The sequence below is a fragment of the Lipophrys pholis genome (assembly GCF_963383615.2).
Source record: "Lipophrys pholis genome assembly, chromosome: 5".
Classification (NCBI taxonomy): Eukaryota; Metazoa; Chordata; class Actinopteri; order Blenniiformes; family Blenniidae; genus Lipophrys; species Lipophrys pholis.
The window spans coordinates 18,685,973-18,708,082 of NC_137628.1; the positions used below are offsets into that span (position 1 = coordinate 18,685,973).

Sequence of the window (22,110 nt, forward strand, 5' to 3'; positions counted from 1 at the left end):
TCTCACCGTTTTTTTTTCATAGTTGCATTAACATTTCATATTTGCATTTTTTATTTGATTCTTTTTTTTTTTTATTTATTCAAATGAATGAATTGGGAAGAAAATATCACAAAACGGGCAAGTAAAGGACATTTAAAAAAATGGAAAAATTAATCTTTAAAAAAAATAAACAAAGAAAAGTTAAGTCAGAAAATTTCAGTGTGAGCAGCAAATACATCCATGAAATATATATTTTTTTTTGAGTTTTCTAATTATATTTATTGACTTTATGATATTTGTGAGTGTACTTTGTGTTTAAATTTGTGACTAATCTGTTTTGACACCACACCGTTTCAGACACACTTTAAAATGTTATCGTGCCATATATAATGTCAATAAATGGCACTCCAATCTAACCTAATTAAACGGCCAACTTCAAAACTACTAAATGTGCCGTTATGGTATTAAAATAAAAACTTAAATCAGCTGGTGCAGTTCACCGAAAGCACATCGCTGTGCAAAAACCAGTGGCTTATATGTGGCTATATATAAGTAACACCAACAAAGACAGGAAACTGATGACAAGGGGGCATTCAGCGGAGAGTTAAATACAATTTTTATAAGTGTCATAATAAAGAATCTGTGTCACGACGGGCCAATGAGGCAGGTTTTATTGCCCCAGCAATCCCTGAGCCTCATGCTGCCTAATATAAAAATGACTGCGAGTTCTTCCATATTGTGTCGGGTACACATTTTTAAATATTACACCCTGGTGTGGCGTATGCCCTGACACCTATATACAGTTTATGAGCTGTTTGGGTGAATTCAACCTGAGGATAATAAATATGTGGAAATGACCTTACATAAAAATGCTCTAATTAGTTATTTGTTAGGGGCTTGCAGTGGTGTAGTGGTTAGCTGTCTCACTTCACAGCAAGACGGACCCAAGTTTGTGTTGGTTTGAGTTTTTCTGTGAGAAGTTTGGTTACTTTGGCTCTTGGAGTAATTGGTGACTTCAAATTGGCTTGGAGTGAAGATGTGTCCATTTCTCTGAGTTAAGTTAGTGAAGCACTGGTGATTGTCCAGGAATTACAATGCTTTTTACCCTGTGTGAGCTGGGATTGGCTGTAGCCCTCCTTGAGTCTGGATGAGGTTTGCTTGAAGGACGAATGGATCAATAAATAGTCATTCATTAAAAAGATAATCAGTCAATTCATCCTCAGTTCCACAAAAAGCCAACACGCTGTGGTAGAACCAATGGTCAGACATAGACTGGCTACAACATGTGACATTCTGCTACATTTAATGTAAGTTAGTTTGCTGCTTTTCTGGATAACACAATGTCTACAAGAAGAAAGGCGCATAAGAAATGGCTCTTTTAGAGGAAATGTACAAGGTTTGTGAGAGACTTCCATCCAGGGGGATGGAGGTATTTCATGATGCACAGCGCAGCTCTTATTGTGAGGACGAGGAGGCGGGGGCTCATGTGTGGGCTCCTCCGTCTTGGCCTGCTAAAAATGTTATGTGTGAGTGAATTGTTGTTGGAATTGCTGGGATATTTTCATCATTCGACGCTGAAAAGAAGACGAGGAAATACTGAGAATCCAAGGACAGAGTGACATGGTTTCGGTATGCCAAGTGCGAGCAATGTATTTTTCAATCTGCCATGGTCCAACGCTGCCATTTCAGTAGTAAGTAGGAAACCCCTTGGTGTGTCAATTTGTAAGGAAGTCCACGAGTATGTTTACAATTCTCCTTTTCTCATTGGCACACATGCTTCATTGTGTTGTGTTCACGTGTTCATATGTTTCAGTGAATTCCATTGCTTCACCAGATAAAGGAACATTTGTGTCTCAAAAAGCATCAAAGCCACTTAACCATTAATAGCACTCATTAAAACATTTTGGTACAATGGAGGTTTTAACCTTGCAATTTAACAGTATTTCAGGAGTTATTTTTTGTTAATTTTGTAGCTTTTGGAGTATAAACAACAAACAAAATGAAATTCCAAACAATTACATGCTATTTGCAGGGATGGAGACAACATTGATAACCTGAACAAAGTCTTGTCCCGTCCCGTGTCTTGACGTATCTTATCGTATTGTATCATCTCATCTCACCCCGTCTCATATTTCATTATGAGAAGTATGAATCAGTAGAGTTGTTGATTTTCACGATTTTTTTCAATACCAATATCAATGTTCTGCATCACTTAAACTCGCAAAAGTTAGCAAATATGATAACTTTCTCAATAAAGTGTTAAGAATACACAAATCACACGCAGTGGTTTAGTCTTAAAATACACCAAATATGTGCAGCATACGAAATGGGCTGAAAATGTACATCCTTGCTGCTGACATAATGAGACTATTAAATAATTGTCTATATGTAAGTGTTGTGCGTCTGTATAATGTATCCTTGTTAAAAAGCCTCAGACTTATCTTTCAAGGACTTAACCCTCGGCACCTTTGTGAAAACACACTTCATGTACAACCTCAATGTGAGGCTTTTTCATGAGGCTGTGCAGTACTTCACACCAGTGTCGAAGCGTGTAGAGGCAGAGGGGATTTCTTCTGCTTGTACGAGCTGGCACAACTGCTCCAATGATGCAGCAATTTAAGTGATAAGTGATACAAAAGTGCGACCCACTCAAAGTGTTGGTCTATGAGGCACAGCAGGTTACCCTCAGCCCACACTGCAGCCATCACAGGATCTCTGTGTCTGTTGCTCCTACGCAGACACAACATGCGTGCCTGTGTCTGTGTGTGTGTGTGTGTGTGTGTGTGTGTGTGTGTGTGTGTGTGTCTGTGTGTGTGTGAGGATGAGGACATGATTGACTGTGTTTTTGAGTGAGTTATCTTGATCAAATTCCCAATTACACAGACAAGTGTCTCTTCAATACTGCGCTCTTTGTACAGATACACAAACAAACAGACATAAACATCACACACGCACGCACGCGCGCACACACAAACACAAACACAAACACAAACACAAGCACGCACGCATACACACATACACACAGGCCGGAGGCACCAAGCACTTCATTTCCTATTCCGCCCCCTCTCCTCATCCTCAGCACCCTCATATTCCACTCTGGCCTCCCCAACACTCAATCGACAGTCACTATAGCAACCTCACACAGAGCTACGAGCAACCAGGGGGCTAATCATGCCATCGCAACATCTGTCAGAAAAACAGACACACACTCTTCCACATGCATACGGTTGTATATGTACCACCAAACAGCAACCAAAACACTTGATTCCTTTCTTACCTTGGCTCATGGTTCATACTGGAACATGAAGTTTGAAAGTGGGAGCTGAAAGAAAGTAAAAAAATTTTCATGTATGTTTCAACTGTCTGCACACTTATCAACACAAAACATATTCTGCCCATATTTTCTTGACCTGGAAAACTGATTTTCTCAGAAAGAAACACCGATGCAGATGTAAAGTACCTACAAGGATAATTTGGTGAGAAAAGGGGAGTACTCAGGGCTGCCTCAGAGACATTGTTACAGAGTATGTTACTCTGCTGCCACCTGTGGATGACAGCCGGTATTTCACATACACAAAATCTCAGGACGCTGACCTCTGATCATCCACTGAGATTGAATTTATTAAACCTGGAAAGCTGAAATCAGGAAACGAGAACTGCAGGTGAATTTCGCAAATGAAGTCACTGCTGCAGTAGATCATCTTAAACCTGCAGTGTTCCCCCTGCTGTCAGATTCAAAATCAATCCCCTCGATAACGTCTTGCTTCCTTCAGTGGTACAGTACTTCCGACTCCCATTGAAGCACTCAGCTTGCCTCAGTGTACTCATCTAACAATACTTTCAAAGAGTTTGATGAAATCTATTTTTGTTTTTTGAAGATTGCAGAGGCTTGCTACCAAAATGAGTCACACACACGCGCACGCACGCACACACACACAGAAAAAAGAGAAAGTGGCACTCAGTGCAACACACACACACAGCCTACGTGCAGCCCCTGCATCTTTTAACAAACTGAAAAGGGGTGAGCAAATGCTTTATATTTAGAACGGTGACGCTATGCAAACTTGAGCACTAACATGAGAGGAAAGCTCAGCGAGGCGTTGGAGAGCTGCATATTCAATAATGTATCAGAGGCAGCATTTTAAAAACAGCTGGGGATCGCCGCACTGTCTTGTCCTGTCTGCCAGTCTGTCTCTTTGCACGTCTTTCCTTCAGTCTATCCACAGCAGCAGATTTGCCACTCCTGTGGGGAGCTAATGTTTGGTTAAACTTTCATCCTGTCGACAGTGCTTTCTTGTCCCTCAGGATGAATCTCCCTTTGCATTTTCTTCACTCTCTTTTTTCTTAAAAAAAAAAAGAAAAAAAAAAGATAAGATTTCTTTCTTCATTCTCTTGAAATGTCTTTTAGCATTATAAATAGTACACAAACCTGACGGAACCTGAAGAAAGTCTGCGTTCAACAGTACAGGGACGAAGTTCATATGAGTGCAAAAGTCTTGTGTGAAGGTCATCATTGTAATCAGTGCTTACCTGTTTTTAGTACACAGGTCTGCTGTGCTGCTTCATCCTTGAGCAATGAAAGAGCAAGAAATCTCCCCAGAATTCTCCTGCGAGATAGAAAAAGAGACAAGGAGAGAAAGCAAAGAGGGCGGGGAACAGGAGGGGAAGAAAAAAATAGAGAAAAGGATTAGCAATAAAGCCTCAGCCTTTTAGAAGTCAATGCTCTTAAAGCCAACGCTGGCTTTCACGAAAGTTCCCTGTTTGTGTCTCTGCACTTGCCTTTGAATTGGCGTGTGTGTTTGTGTCACAGTGTTCAAATTGAAGCTTCCAATGTGAAGCCTGTATTCAGCCACTGCAGCGGAGTTGTTCCAAAAAGCAGTTTGGGTCAAATGGACAGCCCTGGCTCAAACCCTACATTGGGAGCTTTTAAGGCTTTTAAGGCTTCCATGCCAGCTACTTACAAGCCGTACAGGCAGCGAGTGAAAGAGCGGCTGAAACAGCTGGAGTGGAAAAAGCAGACAGCACCTCAGTATCATAAGTACACCCTCTGACAGATCAAAGGGGGTTGCATTAGGACACGCGTGTGAATATTAGCACAGAAGTGTGTGAAATGTAGGCAAAAAGAGAGGCCATATATACCCTGACACCCTCCCCTCACACATACACAAGCACACACACACTTTAAATTCTATTCTTCCATGTTTTGGGACTGCAGTGACCCGGTGTCATTATCCAGAATTCCTCTGCCATCTATGGAGTGCAGCACAGTGCACCAAGTCATATCAGAAACAAAATCACTTCAGTGTTGAAGAGGAATCAAGAATATGTCCCTAATGAAATACGTACATCTACTGTTATTTTTTGTTAAATCTGCGTTTTACCCTCTGTAATTCTTATGCAACCATTACAAATTTGAAATCCAAGTGGAAAACAAAATCAGATCAATCAAGTATAAAATCATTCATCTTTTATTTGAAGTACACCACAATTTCCTGTGTGCAGCATCCAAACCAGAGTTATAATATTACACAGCAAAAATAACAAGATTGATTTTTTTCCCCCACTATTAATCTCATCAGGGAGATTAAATTGAATCTGTCCTCAGCGAATGTGAAGGATGCCATACCGAAGAGTCTCCACTAGTCTGTGCTGTTACCTCACTTCTGCTTTTGTGCCGCTTATCGACTTGCATACAAAGACATAGACGATGATGGCAGCATACATTAACAGCAGGATCTTACAATGTAAAGATAATGAGAGCTTTAATTGCGAGTGAAAACCAGGATATGTATCCTTACTGTTGCTTCCCCTGACCTGTAAATAGTAGTTGTTTTGAGGTCCTAAGAGCACTTACATAATGTTATCAGAAGCCATCTGAAGAATGTGTTTCTTCGCCTGCCTCTGATGATCTGTGTAAGACGTGATGGATCTTAGTGCCGTTCTGGCTTGCATATACGTGCACTGTGGCAAATGGATGCGCGCCACGTGTGAAAACAAGTTCACACTTTATTTTCAGTTGATGACACATCTCTCTCTCGCTCTCTCTCTCTCTCTCTCTCTCTCTCTCTCTCTCTCTCTCTCTCTCTCTCTCTCTCTCTCTCTCTCTCTCTCTCTCTCTCTCTCTCTCTCTCTCTCTCTCTCTCTCTCTCTCTCCATTCCTCTCCACTTGCACCATGTTTCTTCTGTAATGATCTGACAATGGCTGGAGAAATCAGCTGGGTAGAGGATTATTATAAGCATCAGTTACCCCTCCATTGCGGGCACCAGTTTTCCTCTCCATCACGTTATTTTTCCTGTTGGGTTTCGGCGCTCCCTGGTTGGAAACCACCTTGTTAGTGAGAATGTGCTTCACCTGTGCTGGCCCAGCAGAAGTAATTAAAGCCTCGGCAGCTTTGTGCAGAGAGGAAGAGTCTGGAAACTAGATCATTTGGAAAGCTCATGTTGGTGCAAGCAATTTCGGTTTACAGCACAATAAGCGAGGACGAGCTCTGTTTATCCTGCAGTAGTGGACACAGTGCAACTGAAGATTCCTCACAGATTTTTGTGTTATGATGTGGCACCCATGGAGAACGCCTGCCTGCAACCCATTTTGGCTGCTTTGAATTTCAGTGAGGACTCCCATGGGAGCCCTTTCATTGCAGCCTTTGAAGCCCTTTTTATGTTAATGGCTGAAGTGACTATTCAGTGAGAGTCAAAATGTTGATAGTAATTTGAAGGGAATTCATCTCGAGGTGCTGCGTCTGGACATCACCTTACAGGTTTCTGCCGGTGGCGGAAACGATTCGGGGCAAAGCGGCGAATTATTTAGGTCACTGAAGTGCTTTTCACACACTCTTTTCACACCATGAACCAAACTATTTCTGCACGGATCTGCGCGGCAATGGCCCAGATAATTTTTTGATGTCTAACCCTAACCAGGGCAGCTCAGTGGAACTCGACTCACTTTGGTTTGGCTTCACTCAGCATGTGTGAAACTCTCTTCTTAGGCCTCTGTCAACTGGACTCAACATCAAGGCAAGTGGGTAAGCAGGGCAGCAGAGTGGGCATCAGATGTCCGTCCGTTAAACCTATTTTGAATGTAGTGTCACGCTCAGGCCACCCATAACACTGACATGATTACCTACAAAACTGTATCTCCAGACGCCTCAAGCCGCACTCTGGCTTCCACCACCTCGTCTTACCGTGGCCGTTTAGTGGGAAATGTTTTAAAGTTACTCTAGTAGAATCCAAATGGGAAAAACAATACATTTTGGAGCTAGTTTTAGTTGTTGATGTACGTTGTCAAAACCTTTCTGAAGGAAGTTTGTCATTACGTTGGTTTGTTGACATCTTGAGGTCAACAAAGATTCCCAAATCAAGATCCTCTTTGTACACTTGATCTCCATTTGCACTGGAAAACCGATTAACGATCAGATTCACAACATTTAAGACTGTGCTCGAGGCTTGAATACTCTTTTCTTTGAGACAGTCCGGCTTTTTTTCCCCCGCTAAATCAGTCAGATGTTGGTGGAGCTGCTGCGGCACCATCTTTGATATTCCAAAACCCATGCAGCAAGTTTCCGAACATGACGTGAGCAATAAAAAACCCAAAACAACACAGTTTGATGGTGACACATTCCACTTTGTTTGTAAACATATCGACTTAATGTGATCGATTTGAGCAACTGTGGCTCGGAAATATGTGGAAACGAGTGGTAATGGTCTTGTTTTCATGTATTGGTTTATTCTCTGTGCAGACGTGATATTTTTTATGGGAAAAGCTTTTTTTTCCCTGGAAGAGTAACTTTAAGTTGATATGCCAACGGAAGAAAAAAATAAAATTAAAATCCAACCAGCAAATTTGGGTCTGTAAACATGTTTACTCCTTCGAGGTATGTATTACAGCGCTGATCAAAATTTGCCCAGGATGTTGTGGAGATCATTGCAGGTCAACTTGGCAACAGGGGACTCTCAGCGCGGCATGACACCGTTTTGTGTAAACAACTTGAACTTGTTTACAAGTCGAGTGCATATCTCCAACATTTAAACATTTCCACAAAGTGATAGGCATCTAATCTGCCCCCTCGAGGATGATTAAGCCTTTTGAGAGGATACGAGATAAATGCACAAACACTCGTGTAATTCTACTGAGTCTTCAGAAGTGGCCCGGAATACTTAAGATTAAAAACAGCCTACAGAGAAGCACAGATTATTCTGATACAATTGTAATACATATCCTTCACTTCCTTCACTCCTCCAACAGCCTGTCTATGAGAAACAATGGATGACAAAGAAGAAGGAAATAAGTGGGAAATATTGTAATCCAAAGGTCAATTTTATAGTAAACGTAAAAAATCTATTAGAAAACAAAACATTAACACCATCACGTGAAATGAATTTATGATAAAATCAGCAAACCATAACACTGAAAATCACACTTATTCCAGGATTTTGAACTTACAAATATGACTGAATAGTATAGATTTCTCACTGGATTTCTTCAAGAAATCTTGTTGACCCACCTGATTCAGTATTACTGTGTTATTTTCAACAAATGTTCCTAAAGATGTCCAAATTCATCTAATATCACTTGTTGGGTGTCACAATTCTTGATATTTTAAAAACATCAATCACAGCTTTTAATTTTTTATTATTAGAGTAACATATCAGCAATATACAAGGCCCAAAAGAAAAAAAAAAGGAAGACAAAGTTGATACTCAAAATGAGTAAGTAGATCCACTGAACTTATGGAAATTCTACCCCTCGTCATCCACTATAACATATAGTGCAGGTATTAGATGACCGATTTACGGTGGTATAAAATAAAAGAATGGGGAAAAAAATGGAAGCGAATAGCACTGAGTGTTTTTGTTTAGGGTATTACAGAAGAAAATGGAAAACAAAAATGAAAGGTATGTCATCATTTAAGGAACTGCACATATGGATTTAAAAGCCCAGAGTATTACTTCCTAATAGTCAAGTATTTCTACTTATATATACTGTATATACATATATTTGCAGGAGGTAGTAACTGGTGTTGTGCCCTAAAAGGTGCTTTTCATGAGGAACTTTTAAGGATAAGTGTCATGCTTCGTTATTATTTGTGCCATTTCTAAAAATCCTACAGCGATACCATCATTGTCAATGTGCTGCTATTTTTACATGCCATCTGTCAATGACATCAATTCATTGTTAGTTTGGAAGAAACAGAATTGGATGAGGAAGTTACCAAATATGGTCACTCACCCAATAAAGCATTAAGAACATCACTGATTCAACCCACAAAAAGTGAACGTCATGGGAGTTGGAACTCAATAAAATTAAAAAAAAGAAAAAAAAGAAAGAAAGTAAATTGTCTTTTCTTTTTCAGGGATGCTCAAACGTACATTTACCTGCAAAACTCATCCAAGAGAGAACAACAGGAGCACGGCTGTACACATTTCAGACAGATGAGCTAGTGAGGATGTTTTATCAGAATGTATATATATATATATTTTATTTTAAATATAGCAATTAGCAAAGCGGAGAAAACGGAAAAGTCCTAAATCAAATCGATTTCTAATGTGACCACCATTTCCATTTGAAACGACACCAATTCTCTGCGCTGCGCACGCACACAGTTTTTCAAGCTTCCTGGCAGGCAGATTGTTTCAAGCACTCTGGAAAACTTGCCACACTTCTTCCGTCTCAGTTGCTTCTGTCACTTCGAGTAATCCCAGACTGACTCCATGATTTGAGATTTGTATTCCGTGGGGACCAAACCATCTGTAGCCGGTAGTTCCCTCTAAAATAGTTCATTCTGACTCTGGCAATGTGTTTGGGATTGTAAGAAAATAACGTGAGACCAACTGGGAACAGCTCGCCGATAATACAGCGTGGTGAGAAAGAACCTGCCAATACTTCTGAGTCGTTCGGTAGTTTTCAACATTTCCCCAACTCTGTTTGGAGACATGCAACTGAAAAACCAGATGATATTGTGATTATGTTATTCTTTCAACACTCAACAAGAAACTGCCCTCTCAAATATTGGCTTTGCTTCCACAAATGAGGGATGGCTCTTCTTCCATAAAAACCTCCACACACATCTTCTTTCGGACCAGATGTCACTGGGATTGGTGATGGATGCTCCAGACTTGCGCTGCTTGCTGCCAGTTCTGAGCTGATGGTGTTGCTGCAAACTTTTAATTTCGGGAGTCATCTCATGTGAGTTTCCTGTCACCCCAACACTGAATTTCCTAACCTTGCAGGGACAGGACATTTGGAAGCGGCTGTCTATTGCAATATTTCTGCCTGCCTGAGACCTTGTTGATAAAAGATGGCCAGTTTCTGTCATCTTGCTATATTTACCAAAAGTTTTAGATGAAACCTCTTCCCTTTTTTTTTTCCCCTCCCCTCTTTCACACGTGCATTTGTTTGAATCAACCAATCAGTTAAATTACTGGGCTATGGATTTTTATTTTAATCAATACCTTTACTTTCTCCTTTTTCTAAACACACAAATATAACTCGGCCTAATGATTAACCTTTTCAAGAAGTGATTTAGAATTTTTTATTTATTTTTTGTTACACTGTGGTATTACAGAGCATCAATATTTATGTTGTTAATTGCACAAGACTTAGTGATTTCGAATATTGATTTCAGATTGTTTTTTTGAATGTCCCGGATTAAAATGTTAAATACTGTAGTTTTGAAGTCATTCCTGCTTTTATTTTTGTATTAATCACACATCTTTACATGAGCTGCACACCACTGCATAGGTTTTCACCTGCATCAAACCTGCAGAGGAACTGTTGTTTCACCTGCTGCCACTGACAATAACTACAAAGACATGGCTGACAGGCGGTTACATCACGTACTCTGCTGCAGCCTACTTTGTTGCCGCCGTTGAGACTTTAATACAGTGACTGGATGTTCTGAGTATCACAGCTCCTAATTAAATAGCCTGTTTTCCTGTCATCATCCAGTCCTGCAATTTGAGAAGTCAAATAAAAAAACATGACGGTATTGACTTATCAGAAATGAGCTCAGGCGAAAACCCAAAAATATGCTGCGAAAGCCTTTGTGTGTACTGTAATTGCTTGAATATCTACTTGTCACTCACAGACATATTCTAAAGTTACAGGATCATATATGAAAATGCATAGTACTTTGAAGTTTTTTTTTTTTTTTTTTTACAAACAAAATAAAAAATAAATACATTTATAATAATGCTTGGTGTGAGCAAGAGCCAAGCAGAGCCAGATATGAACTGAATACAACCAAAGATAATTAGACCCCATCAAAAAGGTCAGTTAACAAACAGCAGCAGGTAGGAAAAGTTAAAACAGCCTTGAAATAATAACAAGACCATGGAAATGTCATAGAAACTGAAATCATTTATTTTTGCACTTCAAAGAAAAATCTGAAAAAAAAATAACCAAATCTAATTTTTTCCAGTTATTCCTGATAAATTTTTTTTAAATAAAATGCAACCACAAATACAGAAGAACAGATGAAGGAAAACGATTGAATGTGGACTCTTCCTAATCTGTCTTCTACTCACAAGTTGGATATATCATCTTTAGAAAAATATTTGTGATTGTTGTGCCACCAATGCAAATTATATTCATTTTGTTTGGAAAAAAAAAAGAGTCGAGAAATAAACACATAATAGGGAGGGCGCCGTCTCTTTTTTAGACCTGTTAAGGCTTTTAATGCCAACTTTCCTTTAACTGTCCACCTTCGGTTTGAAGTTTTAACAAAAAAAAAATCCAAATCATAGCCAATGACACAACGTGAAAAATCACATAACTGGCCTGTTTTGTTCTGCTGACACAAAAGGTGTTTCATAAAGTCACAATAAAGCAGTCGTGATCTTTAACATTCTGTCTCGTGTGAAGAAAAAAAGGAAAGAAAAAAAAAAAGCAGAAAATTAAAAATCCAACGTTTTCACAGTTAGTGGAACGAAGAACAACAACAGAGGGAAGCTGTAAGCAATCTAACGTGCAGTTAATTCCATGTAATGGCAGTGAAATGACATCATCTTCCACAAAAGGGTACAAACATCCCCGCTGTGAAACGGTGTCATGCCTTTGTGAATTAATCCTATTTTTTTTCAAATGCTATTTAACACTTGGAAAATCTCAATGACTTTTCTCCTGTGCGGCAGATGTTACGGCGTGCTCGGGGTGGCCCTGTAGTCATGGATATATGGTGACAATTCTGAATTATCATTGGGTAGGTGCAACAAATTACTCAGTGGTGTCCTACTTTTAAAGACATATTAGACTCCGCGGTGCTCGGGGCCAAGAGAGCGAATGACTGAAGGAGTGAAACAAGTGAGAGAAAGTGTCGACGCCACTGAGGGGAAGTTAGAAATATGAACAAGAGTTATGCTGTGATGAAAAGAGGGGCAGATATGGAGAGTTATGGCAAATGAGAAAGGGCAAATGAGATATAAGAGGGAAGAAGAACTTCTAAAGTGTGAAAAACTTTGACATAACTTTGCCCTCCTCCATCTGTTCAGCTATCACCCTTGAAAGACAAAACTACACAGTACATCCAATTCCTTTGCACAGTTAACATCAAATTAGCTCAGCGCTCACATCTTAAGTCTTCCGCCGACAAAGACAACGGGGCACATCGTTTTTCACTAAGCGCCTGCAAAGTTTTTGCGGGGCTAAGACGCACCTGACATTTCCCTCCCGAAGGCGAGTGAGACGACGCGTTAATTTGGGCAGGATAAATAGAGAAAGGGTGGCAGAATGTCATCAGTGGTGGTGGTGGGTGGCACCCAAGTTGACCCGACACCCGCTTATTTCTTGCTTTTGACAAGGTCAGAAATGTTACGGCGATATTGGATTCCCACAAGTGTTGAATGGGAAAGCTGGGGCAGAATGAGAATGGCCACAGAATGACTGCAAAAGGAGTTCCTAATGAAGCCTGGCAGTCCCACTGCGAAAGTGACCCATTTTCCCTTTCCCTCTTATTTTTCCCCTCCCCCCCCTCTCACTGATACCGATGCCCCAAATTCTTCACAGGGTAGAATATGCATAAATCTAATTAAAATGACTCAAATTATTGGGATGGTTTCTGATATCCCCTTTCTCTAAACCATTAGTCCTTGGGTGTGCTTGGACTCTGGCGGGTGAGGAGTCTGATGGGGTCACTCTTCATTCTCGGGAGAAAATGTCACCATGGAAATGGTAAATTACAATAACACAAATGAACTTTCACTCGAAAGGACAAGACCAGATTGAAAAGATGTTTTCAGTGCATACGTGTGTATTCATGTGTGTATGTGTGCAGCGAGATCCCAAGCCTCCACTGGTATAAACCAAAACGGTTTCCCTGGTGGCTTTTCTGCCCAAAGAATCCAGAAATGTTAAAAGGGACTTTGAGTGCATTTCTGAAGTGAAAGTGTAGGGTACTGGTTAAATTTGCAAGCCTTCGCAAGACGGCAAGGGATTTTATTAAATATTGTGCAATTACAAAATTCCCCGGAGCGACTGATTATACAGGAGTCAGACACCCACCGTAAGTGCACGGGGTTGTTAGCTGAACAGAAGGTGATCTGCTTCCAGGCTCAGAGCAGGTCCTGCTTTTTCCAGGGGAACACTTGACTACCTGAGTCAGCATCCAGCGAGTACATCAACTTTCCTTTCTCCAATCCAGGATTGTTTCTTTTTTCTTTTTTTCACATCGGGCAGAGAGATGATTCATACCACAGCGCCGTGCAAACATGTCAGACAGATGTAAAAAAAAGAAAAAGAAAAAAAAGCAGCAAAGTAAGCTTAATTTCAAATAGAGACTTTATTCTTAAGCAGCAGGAAAATGCGAATCCAGACCAAAATTGGGCGTCTATCTAAAACCTTTTGCGAGGTACTGGAAATTGGTTTCACTGTACAAAGGAAATGGTAAGAAGTGGGGAGAAGATATATCATACATATTGCATTAAAAACCCTACCATTACTAACCAACCATCCAACCACATAAATAAACTATCAAGTTGACTTTAAAGATTATTTTAGGTTCCCTGTTCTTTAACATTCTTTAAACACCGCTATAAAAAAAACAAACACCATTTTTCTAGCACTGTTGAAGCAGATAATCTATTTTCCTGAGGGACAGTCTGAAAAACGCTGTGAGGCCACACATTAAAGTCATTTCTACTCTATATGATTGTAACCTTTAATAAAAGCCAAAATGCTACTCGGTTTCAATAGAATACTGCTTCCAGTCTGCATCTATTAACTCCGTTTTATTTCTCTCCACGGATAGTTTGGAATTGATCATGTAATCTTTAATCTTTAAACTGACCTGTAGGTAAGTATTTATAAATGTTTGTGTTTTGTTAAAACCTTCACATTTGTCATCAGTTTTCCTTTGCTCACATTGAGTTCATTTTGTTGGACAACCTTTTGCCAACACAAAAGAATGTGCCCACAAGCGCTCACTACATACAATAATAAAAAAAAAAAGAAAAAAAGAATAAAGCTCAATTTTTTTCAAATAAAAGCGAAGCGGTTGTATTGCCAGGTTCGTATACTCTGACTTTCATTTGATTCACAATTTCTCTTGCATTGGTCACCAACCTGTCGAAAAATGTTTTATTCACTTATTCATTTTTTGGAAAGAGAGCTTAAACAAGGTGGTGAATGCTGAGAGCACGCTGAGTTGTTCAAAAGAGGTGATTCCTAATAAGGAGAGCTTGGTCTTTGCAGCTGGTGTGAGCTGTGACGTCTCACAGAAGTTTCATTTACGTGTCACACTTTAGCTTTTGCGATACTGATATTCACAATTTAAAGAAACAAACAAAAAAACCATCATTTATTTGAAAGTGTTGGCCAACATGTTGTTCAGCGTCAGCGGATGCTTTAAAAATGCAAACTAAAATAGCTTTCTCTTGTTTCAGTTAAATACAGAAAGTTAAAAAAGGTATATAGTGATATAGATTTTTTTTAAATAGAGCATTAGGGACAGCGCTGCGCTGAATAATGAATAATATAACTGATTATCTTTGTGATTAATACTACTAATTAGTAAATAAAATTCTTTATGACTTATGCAACAACTGATTCATTAGAGTTGTGAAGTAACTTTGCCGACTGCATAATTCACTGAGATCCAACATGAAAATGTGACACTGTCCTCTCATCCAATTGTACAAACTCCTACTTTGTTATGAGCAATTATTATTTTGCGCACTGATTCTCCCCCCTCATCAGGGTGGAGAAGCAGATTTCTCCTGTCACTGCTCCTGTGGCTGCACGGCTGTGTGTGTGTGTGTGTGTGTGTGTGTGTGTGTGTGTGTGTGTGTGTGTGTGTGTGTGTGTGTGTGTGTGTGTGTGTGTGTGTGTGTGTGTGTGTGTGTGTGTGTGTGTGTGTGTGTGAACGCACATGTGTTTGTTTCTTCCTGAGCTTCTGCTGTCATCCAGTCGCTGAAAAACGAGGTGCATATAAGTCATCCAGTGAGAGGTAGTCACTAATAGGATAGAGGCTGCTCCCTCTCTGCTACACAACTTGTGCACACAGACTGTCTGAGACACACACACACACACACACACACACACACACACACACACACACACACACACACACACACACACACACACACACACACACACACACACACACACACACACACACACACACACACACCCGTACCTCTATAGGAATGAGCTATGGCCTTATTACCCACCTCACTTCCTTGCAGCCGGTGTCCTCCCGTAAAAGCACAACACTGTTCCAATCCTCTCCCCAACACCTTCTCTATCTATCCATCCATCTATCCACACATCCACACGTCTATCCATCCATCCTTGTGCTTGCGCTCTTTCTCACTTAGCCCCCACCTTGGGCTTGCTCAACTCTTCTACTCCATCTTTACCATCCCCCACTTCCCCCAATGGTTTTCTCTTTACCACATGCTCTCCTTTTTCTCCACACATACTACCCCCCCCCCCCCCCCCCCCCCCCCCCCCCCATCCTCCATCTCTGGCACTTTCTTCTCCCCCCACCTGAGCACCTACATTAAAATAGCCTCCTCCGCACCTCTTTCCTCTGTATAGCACCTCACCTGATTTACTCAGATCTCTCCTTTCCCTTCACCCCTCAGCCTCCAGCCTTCCTCTCCTCTCCAATCCTACCTTCGCCTGACCCATCCCTCTCCTTTCCTTTCCTTTCATTTCCTTTCCTCTCCTCTAAACTTTCATCATACGCCTCTCCACTTGATCTATTAATCTCTCTCTGTCTATTCTCGCTCGAGCGTCCTTACACCCTCAGCTCCTTTCCTCCATTCCTACCTCGCTCCATCCCTCCCTCTTTTCCTCCACCTCTGCCAGCCTCAGCACCTGCTGCTGAGACTGTCTAGACTGGCAATGAAATTAGGATGGAGAGAAGACAGAGGTGGACAAGACACAACCCAGGTAGTGGTGGATGGCTGCAAAAATAAGGGAATGAAAAGACGGAAAGAAAAGAGCCCCTGACAAGAATGTGCGTGTAAAAAAAACGGATGAGAGTGTTTGAGAAGAAAGATAAAGTGGCTCGAGTCAATACAATGAAGGAGATACTGTAAAGGCTTCATGATTTAGAGATGTCCATTTTTTTAGGAGAGAAAAAAAGTTCCACTTTCCTCTGGTTGCTTTTGAGTTGTCACTTTCACTTTTTTCCCCCGTTCTAAGTTGTTTGCCTTCTTCCAGTGAACACAACAGCAATCATTTTCTACGGTTCACTCCTTCACACCCACCGAACACCTCTGTCCACCAATCGGTAATTTCATTTTTGATTTGCGCCCCATTTTTCAAGGGCCGTGATAAACCTGCCCGATTCAAACACTGCATCAAAGTGAAGGAGCGTGATCTGAGGGGACTCGCTCGGTTTTCTTCCTGATCAGCAACAGCAATGAGATTCGTGGCAGGAGCCGCCTCATATTGTCTCTTTTGTTGAGAGACAGTGAAGAGCAGTTGAAGGCCCCGATCGAGTGATGAGGAAAATGAGGACAAGCAGATGCTTGATTACATCTTCATGTGACACACACACACACACACACACACACACACACACACACACACACACACACACACACACACACACACACACACACACACACAAATAGAGTTTTGTTTGATGGTCTGCATGCTGGCGTGTGTGTGTGTGTGCTTGACAGGAGGAGGTGTCCTGTCAGTCTGTAACAGGATGTGATCATTAACCTTTCTCCTGCTGAGAGAAGCTATGAAAGCCAAAGCTGTAAACAAGTTTTTATCATGAACAAAACACAATGCACAACTTGTTAAAAGCGGTTTGGAACATATAGAGCGAAACGCCAAAGTAGATCAGTTCCAGCTGAAGTCATTACGCCTTTCCACATATATTTATCTGCGCATATATCTGTGTGACTTACCTGTCACACCAACTTTAAAATTCATTGCCAGCGAAGCTGCCACAGGAGTAATGTTCTACTTTTTAATCAAGCAGAATTATTCAAACAGCCCCAAAAAACACTATTAGCTGACATCGAGATTCATTAGCTTGCTAATTCCTACCTTTTCATCTCCTCTCTAATATATGTGACAACACTGAGTGACCACTGATCTATTTCCCGACACAATTCGAACATAAATCCACGCATGCATAAATATTTACAAAGAAAATATTGCACACTAATACAGACCATGTCCTTTTGAATAGATCAGAACAGGACAGAGTAAAGATAACTACATTGACAGCTGACACCAGCTGTTTGGAGGATAAATGACAGAAGATGTACCAAGTATGAGTAACGGAATGTTTTTCATGCCTCTTTTCATGTCTGTGTTTTAATGTCTGTAATGGTGGAGTGAGAATGTGAGTCTCACCACGGAGGGGATTTCATCCTACTGTTTTCATCTGGTTCGCCGCATAATCATTGGCTTTATTATTCATTATATTTATCCTCAGTAATAAATAATGTAAACTTATCATTTTGATTCAAACTGTTTAATGATGTTATTATTTCTATTGTTCAAGTGAAAAGCTGAAGACGCCCCAGCTCTAATCACTGCACTACCATGCAGATCTGCAAGTATTTGAGAAGAAATAAAACTGTAAGAACTAGGTAAAATAAAATAAAATATGCTCAAAGTTTCAATGGTAAAAGTACAGTAATTATCATGCAGAATGACATCTGCCAGTGCTATATAATTTTCTATACCATTATGTTTGATCCTGTTTTTCTCCAAAAAGTGTAACTGCCTAATGCAGTGGGCTTTTGTTTAAGTTCTTGACCTGCGAGGAGCTGTTACGGTGACACTGACACATCTCATGCAGACAAAGAAGGTGGTTTAAGACTATTAATGCACTCGTACTGCAATTTAAGTCAAACATTTCTTTTCAGTTATAACTCAACTGAATATGATACAATCACTTGATTGGCTGAGGATATACTTACGTTAAAGTCCAGAAATATATTTTGAAGTCACATAAGAAGAAAATTCTCATACACCTCCAGAACAGGGAGCGACTATCAACCCACTGCCCACTAAAGTCAGCCAGAATGTAAAGAAAGCCTGTGGGATCCAACCACTGCTACAAGTTCTTTCATACAGCAGAGCAAAGAGATATCATATAAGAGAGTTTGATCCTAAATTAACTTTTTGGTTTCTAAACCTTGAGGTATTTCTTTTTTTTACCCATTTTTTGATTATTTATGTTTTGGTTTCACATTTTTCCATTCAAAGTCCCTCCACAGTTTATAATCTGATGTCCCACAAAATACCTCATATTCATGAAGAACATTGTGCTTTTTTTTTATTCAAACTCTGTTTGCGTGCGTACAGTTTGAATTTACAGATGGATTTTGTAAGTTTTTTGTGTGACTGAATGGATGGCATTTTGTCATTTCTCCAGAGAAACAGTTTGCTATGACATTGCTAGACAATAGATAGGATGTAACAACCAACAACGCAATAATGGCCAATAACGTACTGCTCGCCAAATCATTTTTGCCGTTTTAAATATAATAAAGCCAATCAAAAAACATTTTCTCTATAGCGTAAGAGAGAATAATGGATACTAATACTAGAATAATGGGGAAAACAAATAAGTTATTACATGAAGGAGTAGCATTAAAAGAAAATCCAATAATAATGCCAATAATGTGACACAAATTGGACTGTATTACCTGGAAATAAAAGCTTCTTTTTTGTGTGTGCAAGTTTTGTGCAGTTTTCATCTTAAATAAATGGTGGATAGTGGAGGGCATCGTCATCATACTCATGTATTGAGGATACCTACATGCAGCATTCTCTCTCAATGCTAGTTGTAAAATATTGTATTATTTTATTACATTAGTGGCTTAATTACATTCAAAATGTCCATAATCATTACATTACTGGAAGACATTCGGTTATTGACCAACGCAGAAACTATCAAAACAAATGATAAGTAAAACTATATATATAATTAGTTTTTACTTAACTATGCAGATGACCTACAAAAAATGCAATACTGGCAGAAAGGGGTGGAATGGTGGAGCAGTGGATGGATGAATAAATCAAAACAAAGCTTTTTTGTCTTCATCGGGCAGGAAATAGAAAGCATGAAGATTTGAGCCAGTGTGACACGGCCTAAATTGTGATGGCCAGAAGATTGGGTAAGTGCCGTGGGACGTTCCTGGAAGGAAATGCAGTGAAACCGCAACAGGGTCATGTATGGTCAGAGGTCACTGGTATGGTCCGATTCACCAGGTGAGTTCCTGGAGTGCTAATTCCTACATGAGGTATGCTGGTTCTGATAGAAAGGGCCGTGTGTTGCAGATCGAACAACAAAAGGGAAAACTACTTAACACTTTGCAGGGGATGTTAAATCTTCATATATAAAGTTTACCAATGAACACAACGTGCAAAAAAGTATTTTGTTCAACCACTTTAGCAAACAGTGATTTGATGTAGGGGGGGACTTTATTGAGGCCCTTGTGTATTTTAAAAGGAAAAGTTGCTTTACAAAGAAAACTTAAGAGATCCACACATGCTGTAGATTCTGAATGCGCAAATGATTCAATATTCGGGTAAAAGACAGGAAAAGCGAAACCATAAAGAGCCACAGAAATGCTTCAAACTTGAAGAGAGCAGAACAATGTTTAAAGGCTGATTCTCTTTGGTAATCACCCTCCAAAAAACCCAAACGCAAAACTGCTGTATAATGTCCCTCAGTTATGTGACGGCTTAGCTTTTCCGTTGTTCTGCGGTTTTCACTTTGAGATTTGTTGGCGTAGCTCGCCAGTTGTTTGATTTCTCTTTGAGAAAAAAAAAGTTGAGTGTAATTAAAACTGTTTACTTTATTTTGCATAAAAATACATTTATTCCACATCAATCAGTTTTGTGTTATTTTCCTATCTTCTAATCAGCAATGCACAATAAATAAAGGAAATGCTTGATTAAATATCAGTTTTTGAGATGGAGACTGCGCAGCTCATTACTACATGATAAAGAACAATTTATCCACTCTTTATTTTACTACAACAGCTTTGAACCCACTGAATGGATTGGCTCAAGTTTATTAAACTGTGATGATGATTTAAAAAGGATATTTCACTGTTAGTTTAGCTGAACCATGCTGAATATAATGTTGGACCGTATTGAAGCAAAGAGTAGCGTTTAGTTATAAAGTAAATATTCTTGCAAAAATGCATCAGTAACTTGATTTAATAAAAATCTATGTGATTATTTGTTCACTGACACTAAAGTTGGGCATAGTCAGTTATAATATATACAATATATTGTGGTGTGCACCTTGAGGGAGGTTCTCCCAAGCAGAATGAAGTGGGTGTGTCGGTGACGTGCGGGGGTGTGTTGGTGATGGGAAGGGTCAAAAGAGGAAGTGCTGTGACGCACCAGAGGAGAGATGTTTGACAGGTGAACTGTCATGTGGCTGGAGGCAATAAAGAAAGCCGACTCGACTCCTTCGTCCGTCTCATCTTTCCCAGCCTCCACATTGGTGACCCTGACATTTGAACATGTCTATTGAAACCAGCAGCGGTGCAATCGCCGGCGGCGCGGGAGCCGGAGCTCCCGCGGTGTACGCCGCTGCTGTCAAACTGCCGGAGTTTTGGCAGCACGATCCGGAGCCGTGGTTCCAGCATATCGAGGCTCAGTTCCATCTACGAGGGGTAACGGTAGACGACACGAAATACTTCCACGTCGTCGCTGCGCTGGATTCTTCCACCACCCGCAGAGTTATGGGGCTGCTTCGGGACCCGCCGGCGCACGGAAAATACACCGCGCTCAAAATTCAGCTCCTCCGGCTGTTCCAGCAGTCCGACGCCGAGCAAGCGGAGCGCCTTCTCTCTCTCAACGGCTTGGGAGACAGCAAACCCACGGAGCTGATGGATAACATGTTGGCGCTGAGGGGATCAGGTGACGCTGAGTTCCTCTTCATCCAGCTGTTCCTGCGTCAACTACCTGCTCAGGTGCGCACCGCTCTGGCCAGCTCTCCGCTCGTGCGCACTAAAGACTATCGTGGGTTGGCGGAAGAGGCTGACAGGATCCTGCTCGCGTCGCGGTCGTACGGAGGGCAAACAGTTCTGCCGGCGCAGCTTGGAAACCAGCCGGAGGAGGAAGCGCAGGCGGCGGTCGGGGCAGTTACGGATCGACTCAAGAAAGACGTCCAGCTGTGTTTCTTCCACCGGCGTTTCGGGAGCAGAGCCCAGCGCTGCACGCCACCCTGCTCCTTCTCTGTGCAGGGAAACGCCAGACCCGGCGCTCGATAGCAGCTGTGAGCGCCGGGAACACCGGGAAGCTGCTGTTTATTAAAGACACTGTATCCGGGAGGCGTTTCCTCGTGGATACCGGAGCGCAGCGGAGCATCATCCCCGTCTCCTTCACCGACGTCGCGAGCGGCGGGAAAGGGCCGCCTCTGGATGCCGCTAACGGGACTCCCATCCGCACCTTTGGCACCAGGTTCGTGACTGTGGGATTCAATGGCCGTCAGTTCGGATGGGATTTTGTCATGGCTGCTGTGTCTGTGCCCATCCTGGAAGCAGACTTCCTGTGCGCTCAAGGACTATTAGTGGACATGTCGAATCACCGCCTGGTGGACGCCGTCTCGTTCTCCTCTTACTCCTGCACTTTGGGGAAGGGGGAGGCGGTGTCCCTCGCCAATATCTTAGCTTCAGGGGATGTGTACCAGCAGCTTC

General features: G+C 41.1%; 1 protein-coding gene across 1 annotated transcript in view; it reads right to left on the reverse strand.

Annotated features, from left to right (window-relative positions):
• ptprdb (protein tyrosine phosphatase receptor type Db) overlaps positions 1-22,110 on the reverse strand; it is a 168,477-nt gene that overhangs the window by 107,677 nt on the left and 38,690 nt on the right. Inside the window, exons 3-4 of the mRNA XM_080464251.1 lie at positions 4,510-4,586; positions 3,257-3,301 (exon numbers count right to left, since the gene is read on the reverse strand). The gene's annotated coding sequence lies outside the window, so the exon portion shown is untranslated. The remainder of the gene's footprint in view (positions 1-3,256; positions 3,302-4,509; positions 4,587-22,110) is intronic.